An 18,381-nucleotide genomic window follows, 5' to 3' on the forward strand; every position below is an offset into this window, starting at 1 on the left:
CACTCTGCAGTTGGCCTCTTTGGGGCTACAGTACTAGCGTTACTCTGACCTCTCTGGATGTTTGGACTCTGTTCAGGTCCTGACCAATCAGACAGAACAGCAGAAAGGCATAAAAATCTGGTCAGTCCCACGAGTGCTGGAAGGTATCTTCCATTGCTGCTGGTGGGTCTGAGACTGGAGAGCAATACACTGGGAGTTTGGTGTTCATGTGAGTGGTGAATAGGTCTAGTGACGGGGAACCCCACAAGTCAAAAGACCCTTCGCCACTAGGAGAAGCAAAGATTATTAAAACCCAACTGTCGTCCCTAGTCAACTCAGATGGTCTGTAAGGATATTCCTCTTCCCAGAGATAAACCTCACCAAGAGGCACACTGTGTTGTTCTGTGCCCAATGATGCATCTTCACTACTAGGTGGAATAGAAGGATGGAGACTGTGGCTCCATTTGGAGATGTAGGTCACTACCGTGTAGTTGTCACTTAACAATACCATGGAGTGACCTTTGAGAGTCTCTGAGAAGGGGAGAGTTCTTGCAGTACATCAGAGTTGCCGCAAGACCACGGACTTCATAAGCTCTAGGTAGGTTCCCTGGTGATGTTTCTCCTGAGGATTGCTCTCATAATTATTTCTAAGTAGTTGATGGGAAAAAGGCCTTATTTTCCTGATGCCACAGACTCAAAAATTGGTCTCTTCTTAAGGTGAGCGCCCCACCCTTGGTGTGAAGCATTCAAGAATAGCAGGTTTTCCTTTCTTAACCACCATTGGAAATTAGTCACTACCTCTTAAAGCATCAATAACAGGATTGCAGGGTGATCGGATGTTTTAAGATAACTGGCTCTTCAGAGCCCACTGCACTGAGCAAAGATGCATTCTTCCAAAGGAGACTAACTTCTCCAATGAGGTAAAGTGTCCTAGGAGCTTTTGCCAAGAGCTTCCTGAATCTTGCTACACTTTTTTGCTGATGGAAATGCTCTGGCTTGGCCCAAGTTTATATTCATGCCTAGATGTCTGATAGACTGTTGGGGGACAAGACTGGACCTCTCTAGATTTAGTTGAATCCCCAACTACTTATAGAAGTTGAGGAAGAAATTCTGTGTTCTATAAGCCGGGTTTGAGACTGCTAGGAGTAGCCAGTCGTCCAGATATTTCAGAAGCCTTTGTCCATGACATGAGCCCAGGCTGAGACAAGGGCAAAGATCCTTGTAAAACCCTGAGGTGCTGTTCACAGGTTGAAGCATAGCACCTTGAAGTGGAAAATTCTGTCTCAAATGGGAAACCTTAGGTACTTCCTTGAGGCTGGATAGATGGGGACCTGAATGTAGGCATCCTTTATTTCTATGATCAGAAGGATGTTGTTCTTCCTGATGGCCTGACTAACAGTGGCCGAAGTATCCATTTTGAATCTTGTTTGTAAGACAAACAGATTCAAATAGTACAAATCTCTGATGGTTCTCAAGCCTCTTGTCAACTTTCTACTAAGAATAAATTGCTGAGGAAGCCATGAAAGTTGTCTAAAGGTACCCTGACACTTGCATGACTTTTTGCCACAAATTTGACGTGGCAAGTTGTGACATTTTGTGGCACGAACTGGAAGATAAAAAAAAAAAAAAATTACCTCAGAATCACAGCTGACCTGTCCACATTGACACAAACTGGCATGGCGAGTTCACGCATAGTTCACGCATAGTTTGCGCACTTCCCGCATCATCCCGACGAGTTCACGAACAGTTTGCGCATAGTTCACGACCCGGTCACGATATTTTGTCGTGACCAAAATTTTGAACATTTCAAAATTCTCGTCACGACATGCCACGATGTCACGACGGGTTTACGAACACTTCACGCCAGTTCACGACGAGTTCACGACGAGTTCACGCCAGTTCACGACTCAAGTCATGACAATGCGTGCCATAAATTCGTGCAAGTGTCAGCCTGGCTTAAGACTTCCTCTACGGCTCCTTTGGCCAACATCTTAGACACCTCCTCTAGTAAGGGGAGGTCCTTTACTGAGCCTTCAAATAGAATGAGTCCGACTCAGAGGTGGAGGACAGTCTATGAACGGGACTCAATACCTGAATGCAGTACTCCCTTGGTCCAGGGATAGGTCCCGAAGAGTTGCCATCTGCACTGATGGCTTTGTAGGTATCCCCTTATTGCTGATAAGTTGGAGGATATATTTTCCCTAGCGGGAGCCTCTGTGACCACAACCTCTACGGTTGGAGGAGCATCTGCTATGTTGAAAAATGGACTGAGGAACTTTTTTCCCAAGCTGTTGAAATTCTGAAGGAGGAAGAAATCATATTTGCTGGTTGATCTGCTTAAAAAGGTGAGTTCGTTTTGGGGTAGTTCCGGGAGGGGGGGGGGGGGGGCTGTAGCTCTCATGAAAGAAACCTGACCAACTTTCTCTTCTTTTTTAAGGCAGAAGCTATACCTAATGGATGAAAAGAGACTGTGAGCCCACCAGGTTGGAATTCCTCAAACAGAGAGTGTCTATTGGAGACAACTGTTTTGTGCATCTACCTAAGACAGCGTTATGTCTTTTCAAGTTGTAGTCGCCCTAAAGGGAGACTGTCTGATGAAGGAGAACTCCAGAGCCTTGACTCCTGACCTTGAAAAGTCTTCACATTGTTTCAGGTCACTCTCAGCCTACAGATTTTCTTTCACAGTGAAGTGTGATACTGGCTCCAACCAGTGGTCCAGACAGGAACAGGCCCATAGTTTTTAATTCCATTCTCTGCATTCTGGGACCCCAAAAAATGGAGTGGAAGTTAGGTAATTTGTCACTAGGTACACTGGGCACCAGTGTACTTAGCGAGTGGGCTTGGATAGGTGTCAAAATATACATAAAACTCACCTCTGGTGTGAAAGCGCCAAGGGAGGCAACTTAGAAGACCTGATTGCTCTAAATAAGTTCTCCTAGGCTGACGCTCGAGTCTTAAATAAGTCTAGCGTGTCTCGAGTCTGATTAGAGAGCCTATATTTCGGGTTTTGAGATTAAGTGAATAATGTATGTATAATGCCGCTTATTAGCAATTTGTGTTAGAGAAGGCTGATCTAGGCAATCCAAGCAACGGATTAGGCTCATGATCTTGATGAAAGGGGATGCTTCTGAACTAGACATTTGAACCTTAAGAGGGGGCAACATCAGTTGAGCTGGTGCCCGCTTGCTCATTGGGGCATTGCGGAGAGTCATTAATAGTGATAAAATATCCTGATTTTTTAATCATTCCACTTTAGGGCTAACTAGTGGTTCTGCCTTGATAGCCATGTTAGAAGATTTAAATGTTTCTTTTAACTTCCTTCCTAACTTTAACAACATTCAGTGAAGGGAGAGGAGAGGAAGTAGAGAAAGAACAGGGAGGAATCATGCTAACTTCTAGAATACAAGTTTTTACCTGTAGCAGTTTGAGATGGAATAACAGTGAGTTCTCTACCCAAACTCAACCTGTGAAATGAGAAGGATTTCTCCGAGGTAGGCTACTTAGGGCGCCTCCTACTAGGACGTGTCTATGGCATCTAATTATTGGTGTGTTACTTGAGGAAAAGAGGGAAATTATTCCAGAGCCCTTTTTGAGCCTGAAAAGAAGATCCACCTGAAAAAATCAGTAATGATTTTTTTGCTCCGATAAACCTGTAAAATTCAAAACATTATAAACACTAGGCAAGGTATTTTTGTGAGTATGTTGTGGTAAAGCATCAGGTATGTCATTCAAAGAACCAATATTATTGAGGTTGTGGGGCATTGTAAGCCAATGCTACCTAAGATTGAGCTGAAACTGATGATGGAACACAACCACAAGGGGGGGTTTTGGTGGTACAAGAGTTAATTGTAGCAACACAATCAGAATGTGCATTATCGTGACAGGGTGTCATAGCCATCATGTGGAGGAATATCATCACATTGAAATGGTGGCGTGTTCAGTGAGTCATCATGCGTGGGTACGGTGGCGCATTCAGTGATGTCATCACGCGTAAGTATGGTGGCATGTTCAGTGACACCATCACGCATGGGCACAGCGGCGCGTACAGACTTGTTTCCCTGAGAACACTTCTGGGCTAGTCACGTATGGTCAACACACGTGAAATTAGTGAATATGTGGTAGTTATTATTGATTTCCAAGCAGTTTGCTTAGAAGGAGACCACACAATAGATTCAGAGCAACTTGGTTTGGCCAAAGTTGAGGCTGTGGATATAGCCGAAGTGGTCCGACTAACCTCAATACATTGAAATGGGGAGTTCTTAAACAAGTCCAGAGAACTTGTACGAGGTGAGCGGTGCTGAGGACCCCTGCGGCGTGGTGGGAAATGGCAGTCTCAACTCTAGGGTTCTACATACGTGAACGGGGGTCGGGGGGAGCTTACTTTCAACGCCTTGATGGGATATACCTCCAAAGGCAAAAAGTCAACCCTGATAAAAATAGCCAGATATGGGTTACCACTCAATACACTAATGGGAAGCAAGGGAGATCTATGCATTTCTGAATAATTGGGGACCAAGGATACTGGGACTGAATCTGGCTCAGGAAGTGCAGCGGCTGTTGCCAAGGGATTTGTCAGAAGCATCTACTCGGGATGACTAGGCACCTGTTCAATATTCAATGATAATACATATGAGAATTATGATCAATAATTAAATTATCATTATGGCTGTAACCGTAACCGGAGCCTCGGAAGGCTCAAGACACGAAGGAGCAGGAAGGGAGATATCTTTTGATGCCGAAAATAGCTTATGCTTCTTACCATTACTGGAAGGAGACAAAGGAGAATGATCTTTTCTTAGCTCAATTCTTGCGTTGAGAACAAAATGTCTCCCACTGGGAAGATAGCCTCTCCCTACAATACTGTAGTCACATGAAGATTCCACAGAACATTGTATGCCTTGGCATTAGCCATTATTAAGCACAAGCGTAGCACAGATGAAAATAAGCACACTTAGGGACAATGATAGAAAAAAAAGAATCAAAACACTATAAGGGTAATCCATGTGGATTATGTAAGTTGTGATCATAAAGAGAACAGGGGAGACCTCTTATCATAATGGCGACCAGAAAAGAAGTGAAGCCTAGCAGCAGGCACACATAACATGCAACCAATCAGGATGCAACTGAACCCTTTTTCTTTTATTATTGTCTGGTCGTAGAAAATGGAACTAGGAGTAACCCATTCAAATATCTCAGAAGTTTGTATTTGTGTAGGAATAAATATAGTAAGTCAAAGAAAGAATGTAGAGTTCATTTATCAACCTCTCTCTTAACTTTCAATTTCATGGTGCAATTCTGCCCCCTCCCTTCCATTGCACCTTGGCTAAATGTCCTCTCCAGTCGCAGGCTTTGGCAGTCAAGTAGCTGTCAGTGAGGAAATGAATATTGCTAATATTTACAAGATGATTATTTTTCAGGAATTATTTTGTCCAGTAACATGTCCTCCATCGCTGCCAATACTATTTTCTAAGACATTGGAACTCATGATTACTACAAAAAAAATGAATTCCTTTTTCAGAATACCATAAGTAGAGTTATGTCAATCAAAGTCACTGCTTCAACAGGATTTAGTCTTGGTTCTCCATAGCTTTAACACAATTCCAAGTTCTTAGTAGCCCTTAATTATGTTAAATGTTTTTGTAAAGTGTAAATTTGAATATTCACTCCAAACAGAAACTAGTAGTTAGTACTGTAAATCTTTCTCCTTCCACAGATATTTGCATAAAACTCACATGAGGATATAGGTGGTCAATTTTAAGTTCCAAAAAGATATATTCAAGGTGGTAAGTCTCCCGAGTCCCCACCACCAGCAGTGTCTTTTGTTGCTCATTTATCCCTTGTGTTTCTCAGTACTGAATGTGCTCAGATACCAAATTTCTCCGATACTCTATCATTGTTATGAGGAGTGAGTGATAAGGTTAGTCTATTGAATGCACATACTGTCTTGTGTATTTCTTCAATATTACTACTTATGATCATCATCTCATACCTTTCAAACTAATCAAGGATCTTTCCAGGCAACCGAACCATCTTTGACTGCCTGACAGTCTTTGGAGACTGCCAAAGCTAATAGTGGGAAACACAATGCAAGTTAACTTGCTTCCTCTTCATGTGCATTAATAATGTGTCAAAGCTTAGCACTAGTTTCTTTTCAATTCAAATTATTAGGGAAAGTTCACATTTCCTAAGTACAAAACATTATCTCACTTTAAACTTCTTCCTGAATTAATATTTTTGTCTGTTGCACTATAAAGAAAAGGAAATATATGTCCAAAATTGGGAATGTTTGTTTTCTACTCTTCATGCTTATTTGTGTGTAATTAAAGTGTATGTTATAATATTCTTTGCGTATATGCGTACTTATAACAAACAAATGTTAATTTGAGATGACCTATTTTTAACATGTATTTGATAATTGAATAAACTATTTTTATAGTAATTTTCGTATTTATTCACACTTTAGCTCCTTTCGCACTTCTGTATTATTAAATACACGGGTTTTGATAGATAAAATATTTAGCATTTGAGATATTTACTTCGAGATCTGAGTCATTGACAATTATTAAACAAGTATTCAAAGAAGAGCATAAGTTGTGGAGCTTATTTGTTGGTAAACAATTGAGGTGATTTGTTGATACTATTTACTCTAGGAAATTAAATGAAAACAGACATTGGTCCTTCAGAAATACATTTTTTTTTTTATTTACTATGAATATACATATAAGCACAGGCTAGATTTAGCTATAGAGACTTATACACAAGGTGTCAACAACACTCCACTAATAAGTGGGGCTTAGACCAACATCCCTGCACACTCATCCACCTAGTGAGCACTCTTCACTTTCATTTTGGTCACAGTTGAGTGCAGATTTATTGTCTCTATCTTCTGGTTAATTCCTATTTAACTGGCTATAACTTTAAAAATTTCCTTTTTCTTTTGAGGAGTGCTTGATTATTGAGGGCTGTTAACATGTGAGTTTGGCCTGGCGCATTGGTACCCTGTGGTACCTTTATGTCAGCGATGGATCCTCACCAACTTTGTCCTTTGTACAGACGACACTCCTACACAGAGACTTCTCTTTGTGCAGAGTGTCAGGAGTAGTTATCCTTTCAGTGGGAACAGTAAGATAGATGTAGTAAGAAGTCTAAGACGGATTCTTCCCCTTTGAGTTCATCCACGAAGCCAGAGAAATCCTGAATTCTCTCTCCTGTAGCTCTTACTAAACCACCTTCCTCTTCCTATTCGGTTTCTTCTGGAAGCCGATTGGAAAAGAGTGATGATCGTTTGACCCCTGACAACTTTCAGGCTGGGAAGACGCTGCTGCTTCCCCTAGTGAACAGTAGCCCCTTCTCCCCCCCCCCTCCGCCTTGTAAGCGCGTGTGCGATTACTCACTATCTTACATAAGTCTCTCCAGAGCATTGTGGTGATCTTGACCGACAGCTTCCTGAAATTAGAGGCACTTTCCACGTTGACCCGCAGGCATCACAAGTCTCTATTCATCCCAAAAACGCACTAACCTCTGGGGATGGGCCTCAAACATCTGCTCCTTATGGAGTAGAGCCAGTTTGGTTTGGAGAACGTTCACAGCAGCAGCAAACATTGCCAGCCAAACCAACCATACCTTGCTCGCCACCATCCTAGGGTGTGCGACCCCATCTAAGTGTGTGTAAGATACAGGTGACTTGTGAACCATCCACAAGTGCTCTTGCGAGTGTTTGGGCTCCAGCTTGTTAAGCTCAGGCTCGCAAGCAAACAGGTCATGATCCAGTGGCACATGCATGCTTATGCATCATGTTTGCCCTCGCAAAACGTTGCCTAAAGTTTTTGCCACTGATTATAATCGGTTCCCTTTTACTTTGGACGCTTCCCTACGATGGCAAGCATGCAATCAGCTGTCCGTTTCCCAGTAGGAAGTATGGTTTCCTGTCCAGCATTCGTGCGAACATCTCTTCCCACCAAGAACTATGGTTTCAAGAACTCATTAAAGCCATCGTATCAGCTACAACTGTTCCAATGACAGCCTGATCACCAGAGAAACCGATAGGACCCGTAACTATCCCTCTCATGGTGTCAAGATCTCCATCGAGTTCTAGTCCTTTGGATCCAAGGCGTAGGAGCTCAACTACCACTGTTTGTGCTTCAGCTCATTCTCTAGTCCCTGTTGTTTCTTTGTCGCCAGGTCACTTCTCAAGGTATCAGTGATACCTGGACTCAAATGCTGCCCACATCCTAGTTCTGATCCCATATAATAGAAATTGGATATTATCCCGGCTAAAGTGACCAAGAAACAAAAGACATGAGCAGGTTTTGCCTCCTCCATGATATACCATAAACCTGAGGACAAGCACAGGATTGAGATGTCTGTGAGTGATCATGCTCACAGACAATTATCAGCTACCGCCAGTAGAGATAGTTCACGATGTATCCACCGTTTCGCCGGTGGAGTTCATTGTTACTCCCATTGAGCCTCCACAAATTTCGTAGCCTGTGGCAGCTCCTCGGAAGGAAGCCACTAGTGTTCTAGTCTCCTTCATCTCAAAGCCTAGAGAACAAAAAAAATTAAAATCTCTTCCGAAGAACTTGGCATTGAAGATCGTCAATGATCCAGCTCTACAAAAGAAGATTCAGGATGCTGTGGCAGCCCTGTTGTTGTCTGGGACTCAGGACACTCCTCTCAGGTCTCAATCTCTCGCTGGGGCACAATTTGACGACCCTGACCCAACCCAGGGTCCTAAGGTCTAAGATGGTGCCAGAGTCCATTAAAAAGGTCTTATCCCAGATATCGGATAAAAAAAGACTCTGAGGGCGAGCAACTTGTCTCGTTTACTTCCTCCACATTTCGTCAGGCAAAGGAAGCACCACAATGTGCTCTATCGATCCTTCACCCTTACATTTAGATCTAGCAAAGTCAGCTTTAGCGCAGGGCCCGAAGGTTGACAAATTGACATCACAACAGGTGATGTTTTCAGCTGCAGACGCTGCCAACAAGGTGAGGATTGCTAAGGCAACTGTGCAAGCCTTGTTATGGATAGTCTCCCTCTTAACTGAGAATACATTGATGACGCATTGGGCTTCAGCACGGTATATCATTTCCGTGCTGAAACCTTGTGAGGGGCAAGAGGGCTTTCGAATATTTTTTTCCTCAGTTTGATTCTAAATTTCTCTCATTTATATTATTATTGCTTCATCGTCCTTCATATTTATAAACTATCTTCAAACGTGCTGTCAAAACTCTCTTACCCTTTTCACTGTCTAGATTTATTTTTTGAGGATACATCTTATCCATGATTGGAGTGTTTTATTAAACCAATTGTGGGAGCTGTGGTGGTCTTGTCAACTACGCGATAATGTTTGGACCAAAGGATTGTCAGTACTTACGTACTGGCACGTGAAACTATTCTTGCGCTGAAATGTGGTCCTTGGATTCCAATGTAGGCTGGTTTCACAGAGATAGGACTCTCGGCTTTCTCTAGGGTTTGCCTGTTATTGTGATTAAAGCGGGGATGATTGTATTCTTGAAATTCTCTCAGTCCCATCAAATGAGTTCAGCATACACTCCCTCTTAAAGAGAGAATGCCTTGACGTAGTCATGTGGTTTCTTCATATTGTTGAAGAATTGTGAAGGGCAAGAGGGCTCTCAAACTTGGGGAAACTGCTCCCCAAGTTCAAATCTAAATTTCTCTCCCTTTCATCAATTTCTTCTGCTCAATAATACTTCGACCTTCTCCTAATTTTATCAACTTTCTTTTGTCTTGCTGTCCTAACTCTATGAGTATGATGATCTATATAAAGCATTTGAGTGCTATGGATGTATAAAAGAAATAAGAATGAAACGAAGATGAAAAATGGCATTCATGGATATCTTACAGTAGTTAGGACGAAGCATTTGGTGCAATAAGTAACATGAATGATATTAAAATTAATAACTTGAATGTTGCGGCTACTCTCTGGGATAAGATACCAAAGGATTTGGATGTATATAGGCCTGCTGATTGGTTGGAAAAAGATGCTGATTTAGTTATGCCTTCCCAGAGAAAGCCAAAACCACCAATATGGCTTGTAGTTGAATCAAAAGGGGTTACAGGGAATTATTTCAAAATATGTAAATTAATTCAGAAAAGAAGTAGGAACTATTGCACCGGGCGATAGATCTCGTTTTGGAAAAAAGTTTCCTTATCCATGCCAAATCAAGTACACAATCTGTAATACTGTCCAACATAAAAACAACTAATGGTGATATTAAGTTAGATGTCAAACTGCACCAAAATTTTAGCTACGGAAGGGGAGTATTTTTTAACAGAGCTGTATGAATTTACATAGGAGGAGATACTGGCCATGTGTCCACTAAATGTATGGAAAGTTCACAAAGTCCCAGGTACATCAATGATAATCCTTACGTTCCAGGATGCTGATGTATCTTTTCATATTATTGAAAACGAAATGATTAAAATAAGAACATCAAACAGAAGCCACTGCAATGCTTTAATTGCTTTAAATTTGGGCACCCGTCTAAAGTTTGTGAAAATGAAAAAAAAATGTGTGGTATTTGCTCTAAATCTTACTATGGAAAATGTGCACTTGGAGCCAGGTCTTTAAATTGCAACTCGAATCATAAATCAACAGACAAGAGCTGCGAGCTGTATAAGTTGGAGGAAGCTGCCCTCAACAAACCTAATTTAAAACATATAAGTGTGGGACATGCCAAAAGACTATCAAATAAATCAAATAGCCTACCTATGCTAAGGCATTACAATCAAACCCACCTAGTACTGCCAATAGCTCTAGAAAAAGAAATATACCCTCTGATAAAATGCCAAATAACAAGGTAAGCATATTACCTCCGAAGGCTTTACCACTAAGGCATTGCCCATTTTTGTACGGCCTCCGTCCCCCATTACAAAACTAGTACAAACCTCTCTCAGGCCATGTCCTTGCCTGATTTGATGGAGGTTCCACTTAAAACCAACTTACCTGATGCACCTGTAGTGGGAAAGGTGCAAAAACCTAGAATCCCGACATCTATTAATCGTAAAAGAGAGAGACCTCCATCTCTCTCACCCCCCTCCATTAGAAACAAAGTTAAGACATCAAAGAAATTTGATGTTTTGTCTGCGTATGTTTTTAATGAACTAGAAGATAAACTAAATAAATCAGATATTCAAGTTGAGGTCCACCATCTGCCTCAACAAAGAAAAACACAAACGTAAAACCTAACATATCAAGACCATCTCTGAAGAAACCTACAGGTAATAATGTTAGATTAAAAACTGCTAATGGGAAGACCTCATCCAAGATTTCTTCCAGAAATAATCCATAGTTTTCTCCTCCATTTTGCAATGGAATTGTTAGGGTTTAAAGTCCAAATATGAAGAACTTAAGCTCCTATTTCATGAACATTCCCCAATAATTGCATGTCTATAGGAAAGTAAGCTTGATGCTAACACTTCTAGTCCTCGAGAGTATGTTAGCTATAGAACACTATATAATCAACAAGCAGGGAGCCATGACAGAAATCTCATGTACGTTCGTCGAGATGTTCCCCAAATACCTTTGTTTATTCTGTACGGACACCTTCCGACAAGTGTGTTTCTATGTCCATAAACTCTTTGTATGTATTTCACGCATTTTTATTTAAATTCTAGATATTTCGTTCTCTATCGGTAAACGCGGAATTCTCCTCTCTTTCTTCTGATGTGATAATCAAATATGTACATTTTATATTAAGATTATTATTCAATGATTTTTGTACCAAAAGAAACACAAATTTAAACCTAATCATGGCTAATCCGCCTCAGGCTTTTTCTGTGCTACTAGTACGTCCGCATGTCTCAATGTAGTCCGGCTCTCTCGTCAATAAATCATCAGTGTCGGAAACTGTCTTTCTGTACCCTTACAACTGGTGACCCCGGAGCAGAAATACCTTTGGACACTCCTTTCCATTAGAGGACTTAAAACGGCGCTTGCTTCAGTGTTTTGGATCATGAGGTACAATGAGACCGCCATTAACAGACTAAATATGGCGCTTTCACGAGTGTTTTGGCAAAAAATTTCTCACACAAAAACGTCTCGGCATGGCTGACCCATGCAGACATTCAATTTTGCATCGCGGGACTCACCCGGGAGACCGACCTTGCCAACCTCATACTGTCAGTGCTACCAGAAGACGTTTTTGACAGGTTGGCACAATGGATCGAGTCCCGGGCAGGTCGTCCATCATACACAGAACTTTGGGCAAAGCTTATAGAGCTCTACTCTCTGCCCGTACCTGAATGTGCCCACAGAATTTTCAACCTAATGCAGCAACCCCTCGGGGACCAATCTCAGACAGAAGCATGGGAAGAATTGCAGAATTTAATTTTCCTCCCCAGCCGAGACGCAGACGGAAACAGAAGGAAGAGCGACCTAGATGGAGAAATCTTCCTACATCGCCTTCCACCAGAAGTCAGGATCCAACTCCCGCAACCCCACCAGCTGGAAACGGACGACCTCATCAGGAGAGCGCAGCATCTCTTCAACGCGGCTAGAGCTTCAAAGCTCGCTGCAACCAACACCATCGGCGAAGTATCAGCGGAAGATTCCACCTCAGACCAAACCTGCGCTGCCATCACAAGGCCAAACTACTGCAACCACGAACTAACATGGTGTTTCTACCATAAAAGATTCGGTAAAGGTGCAAGAGGTTGCGTGCCGCCCTGCTCATTTCCAAAAAATGGTCCAGGCGGCCACGCAAAGTGGCCGCAACCTTCGTCCCCACGCACGCGGCCTTCTACATCAAAGACGGTCTATCAAATAAAAGATTCCTGGTAGACACGGGGGCCACCCACTCCATATTGCCGCCTACAAAAGCCGAAAAGAATCAACCAATTGACTCTTCAACAAGCCTTACAGCTGCCAACGGCACACATATAAAGAGTTACGGGACGAAACAGACGAAACTCTGCTTATTACAAAGGCCTTTCACTTGGAATTTTATCATCCCTGATGTTACAAACCCTATCCTGGGAGTAGATTTCCTAGGCCATCACAGAAAAGATTAATAGACATTGATTCATTCCAATCCACAGCCTTAACCCTGTGCCCTTCAATGCCCGCTTCTCACTCTCTTTCTACCCACAGATACAACATCCTACGCCATGAATTCCCTGACGTATTCAAGCCCGAGTTACAACCGACAACAGGGAAACCCGCTAGGCACGGCATCTACCACCACATAACAGCGAGGGGCCCGCCAATGCATGCAAAGTTCCGCCACCTACCACCTAACAAACTCCACGACGCAAAACAGGCCTTCAAGGAGATTGAAAGAATGGGCGTATGCAGGAAGGCCTCCAGCCCATGGGCCTCCCCTTTCCATATGGTCAGGAAATCAGACGAGACATGGCGTCCGTGCGGAGATTAATGACGCCTTAACTTCGTCACCACACCTGACCATTATCCTTTGCCCAACATCCAGGACCTCACCGGGGCCCTGAATGGGGCAAAAATCTTCTCTAAAATGGATCTTTTAAAAGCCTATTTTCAGGTCCCTGTCAACCCAGACGACATTCCAAAGATGGCCATCATCAACCCCTTCTGCACCGTTCCAGCGTCTGATGGACAGCATCCTGGGGGACTTGCCATTTTGCTGCTGCTACATAGACGACATCCTGATGTTTTCAAAATCGCAAGACGAACATCTTCAGCACGTTCAAACCGTTCTCCTTCGACTCCAGGACAACGGGCTAATCGTACGACTTCCTGGGTCACAATATCTCAGACGAAGGCGTACGTCCCCTAACATCAAAAACCAAGGCGATAGAAGAATTCCCACCACCAAAAATCATCAAAGAACTACAAGAGTTCCTCGGAATGGTTAATTATTAAAGGCTTTTCATCCCTAACATTGCAGGTATCTCAGCGCCACTGTCTAATGTCCTAAAGGGTAAACCGAAATCGTTGTCCTGGAACGCATAGCAGCAGTCAGCATTCAAAAAGACGAAGGCAGCCTTCGCCAAAGCTACAACGTTGGCCTTCGCCACCCCTGCAGCTGACCACCGATGCCAGCAACAAAGCCTGCGGAGCCGCCTTAGAACAAGTGGTCAACCGCGCCCTGCAGCCTATCGCCTTCTTCAGCAAAAACCTCATCGGCACCGAGCAAAAGTACAGTACTTTCGACTGAGAGCTCCTTGCAGTCTACACATTGGTAAAACACTTCAAGTACCTTTTAGAAGGTACCCCTTTCACCATTCGAACTGACCACCAACCACTTGTCCACGCCTTCACAAAGACAGGTGACGCCTGGTATGCCCGTCAACAGAGACACCTCGCCGCCATCGCAGAATTTGGATGCACACTCCAATACGTACCAGGAAAGAAAAATCCGGTGGCCGACACCATCTACAGGATAGAAATAAACGCCGTCCACCTCGGCATTGACTACGAGGACCTGGCACATGAGTAACAACTCTACCAAGAAACTCCAGCCTACCGGACAGCCATCACAGCTTTAAAATGGGAAGACGTCCCATTAGGGTCATCTGACACGGCCCTCCTCTGCGACGTCAATACTGGCCATCCCAGGACCCTCGTACCCTCCTCTCGAAGAAAAGCCGTCTTCGATATAGTACACTCCCTCTCCCATCCGTCGGGCAGAACAACAGCAAGAATCATATCCAGCAAATTCATCTGGCATGGGATGAGGAAGGACATCAACCGGTGGGCCCACAGCTGCATCAACTGCCAAACAAGCAAAATTTCCTGACACACAACATCAGAAATCGGGAACTTCAAGCAACCCATGAGACGTTTCGGCCACTTGCACATCGATGTCGTTGGCCCCCTTCCCTCTTCTGGAGGGGACTGCTTCCTGTTGACAGTCATCGACAAGTCCACTCGGTGGATCAAAGCAACCCCCATGCAAGATTCATCAACACCCTCCTGTGTCAACGCCCTCCTTTCAAGTTGGATCAGCAGGTTCGGCGTTCCAGACGACATTACAACGACAGGGGACCAGCCTTCCTGTCAGATGTCTGGGGCGCCCTCACAAAATCACTAGAGATCACTGCTCACAGCACAACCTCCTAAAAACCGGCTGCCAATGGAATGGTCGAACGGGCCCATCGGTCCCTCAAAGCTTCCCTGATGGCCCGTTGCTCGGACGACAACTGGAAGGCCCAGTTACCCTGGGTCCTCCTAGGACTACGCACCGCCCACAGATCCAACGGAGAACCATCATCAGCAGAAAAAGTTTATGGAGAAACCATAGCCGTGCCAGGCGAATTCTTCCCAGCGCCATCCAACGAAAGGGACCAGACCCCGGAAAGAATCAGAAACGTTGAAAGCAAATTCACCCCGTGTAACCGAACTTTCAACGACACAACAAAAACGTTCATGCCGCAAGATCTACAGACGCCCATACAAAGGACCCTACCGAGTCATCGACAGAAACCCCAAGGCATACCTTTTACTCATCCACAGAAGAGAAGACTGGATCTCGATTAAGAGGATAAAGCCAGCTTTCATCATTATTGACGAACAATTCACGGACAAAACAGGCCGTCGTCCAAGGATACCTCCTCAACACAAGAAAGTGACGCATATTACCGACACACCTCAGCCAGTTGAGTACCCCAACCCAAGGCCACAGGGAGGAATCCTGTCAAAGAAAACACAATCAAGAAATAAACAAAATTCCCCACCGTGACAGTCCCGGTCCGGAAGAACCCTGTACCCTCCAAGAAGATTCAGAAATGAAGATAGTTAACATATTTCCTCCCACTCAATAAGTGTAGAGCACAGTTCCATCGTGCCATGAAAGAATTTGTCTGTATAGATTGCCTTACCTTGTGTAAGACACGGGCTCTTGCCGCTGGGCAGCCCGTAAAATGAAAGAAGCTAGATGCCAGTCTTGGGTGTCTTTTGTTTCCTCCATTAACAGTAGAACACCACCATCTTCAGTATGGAGGAAAATAAAAAAGATTGCAGGCAAATTTACCCCAAACCCACCACCAGTGTTGAAGGTGAACGGTCAGTATGTGACTGAAGCAAATGATGTTAGCCATGCCCTGGCTGATCATTTTCCTAATGTATCATGCAAGTGTGAAGCAGCTCCTGGTCACCAGTATAGGAGCGTTGAAGAAAAGAAAATTTTAAATTTTGCAACAGGAATGGAAGAGTCGTATAATTCTCCTTTTACTGAAAGAGAATTTGATTCCGCACTTGTTAATTGTAACGATACAGCCCCTGGACTTGGTGGAATTCCATATGCAATGATTAAACATGTACATTTTAATACAAAGTTATTTATTTTAAGCATTATTAATAGAACATGGCATGATCATAGTTGTCCAAGTGTTTGGGAAATAGCCATTATTTTAGCCTTTTTAAAACTTGGTAAGGACAAGTTTTTAGCAGCAAATAATCGGCCAATTGCATTGACATCTTGTGTATGTAAAATCATGGAGAAGATGGTCAATGTAAAACTGATGTGGTACCTTGAAAAGAAGGGTATTTTATCACCTATTCAGTGTGGATTCAGAAAAATGCACTCAACGACTGGTGTGTTGTTATGACTTGAGTCCTCTATTTGTGAACCCTTTGCTTCCAAACAGCACCATGTGACAGTCTTATTTTACCTTGAAAAGGCATATAATACTACATGGAGATATGGTATACTTAAAACCATTCATGAATTGAGATTAAGAGGAGAGCTACCACTATCTATTCAGTCATTTCTTTCACATAGAGTTTTTCAAGTGAGATTGAGGGAAACCCTTATCAGAGAGTAAATGTCAGGAAGAAGGAATTCCTCAGGGTAGTGTGCTGAGTGTAACCCTGTTTGCACCAACAAATAATGAGATATCCTCAGTCATTCCCGTGATGTTCTCTCAACATTATTTGTGGATGATCTCTTCATATCATTTGCTGGAGCTAGAATGGCAATGGTTCAGAGAAAACTACAACTCTCAATTGACAAAATTATCCAGTGGGCCAATATGAATGGATTTAAGTTCTCGACAAGTAAAACTACTATTATCCATTTCTGTCGTATCCGGGGAGTACATTCAGACCCGGATATATACATTAAAGGTCAACGGATCCCATGTGTAAGTGAAGCTAAATTTTTAGGTTTGATATTTGAGTGTAGGTTTACATGGGGTTTTCATTTAAAAGCATTTAAAGCTAAATGTCTTAAGGCTCTGAATCTTTTAAAAGTATTGTCCCATACATCATGGGAGCAGCCTTCAATACTATTTTAAAATTATACAAGGCCTTGATTTTTTCCAAAATTAGTTATGGATGTGAAATATACTCCTCAGCCACCTCAAGCTGGTTAAAGATATTAGATACTATACACCATGCTGGTATTAGATTGTCCACAGAAGCATTTAGAACCTAACCTATCCCAAGTCTTCTAGTTGATGCTGGAGAGTTACCTCTAGACCTTTACCGAATGTCTTCTATTATTCGGTATTGGTTAAGATTGCAAAGACTCCCTAATTCTTTAGCCTTTCAAACTGCAAGCATTGTAAGGCACTCAAAATAATTTGAGTTGCACCCAAAATCTCCTCAACCTTATGGCTTTTGGGTGAAACAATTATTAAACAGTCTTGATATAATTATAATTAAGGTGCTTCCATTTAAGGTATCATCAATGCCTCCATGGAAATTACCAGCGGTATCTTTTTGTAAATACTTTATTGGAGTTAAGAAGAATATGACTGACTTAGAATCCAGGTCTCTTTTTATGTAACATGTTGCAGAACATAGGGGATCAACGTTTATATATACTGATGGTTCCAAATCTGATGCTGGTGTTGGATTTGGAGTACATAGTAATGGTTTTAATTGTAGAGGTGCACTTCCTCTAACAACTTCCATATTTACTGCCGAACTGTATAGCATACTAACCGCTATTGAGAAAATAGCATTGGAGAAGGAGGTTAATTTTACCATTTTTAGTGATGCAAGGAGTGTCCTTCAAGCTTTAGAAGTTTTTAATTCTTGTATCCCTCTAGTTTTAAAGATTTTATAATGGCTTTTTATTATTGGACGGAGAGGTATAACTGTTCGATTTTGTTGGGTTCCAACACATGTAGGTGTGTCTGGGAATGAGAAGGAAGATTTACTGGCGAGAAAGGCTGCATCCGAGTTGCTACCAAGAAGGTATCCCATTCCCTGTAAGGATTTCCTACCTAACATCAAGAAATTGTTTTGTAATAAATGGCAACAGAACTGGGATAGTCTAGATGGCAATAAAATGAGAGAAGTAACAAATGTCATATCTCCGTGGAGGTATAATATGATGCCCCGAAAATGGGAGACGTCTCTTTGTCGTCTCCGTATTGGTCACATTCGGTTGACACACGAGTTTCTGCTGAAGGGCCAACACAAACCGTATTGCGACAACTGTTTAGTACCT

Source organism: Palaemon carinicauda, chromosome 24, assembly GCF_036898095.1.
Source record: "Palaemon carinicauda isolate YSFRI2023 chromosome 24, ASM3689809v2, whole genome shotgun sequence".
In the NCBI taxonomy this organism is placed as follows: Eukaryota; Metazoa; Arthropoda; class Malacostraca; order Decapoda; family Palaemonidae; genus Palaemon; species Palaemon carinicauda.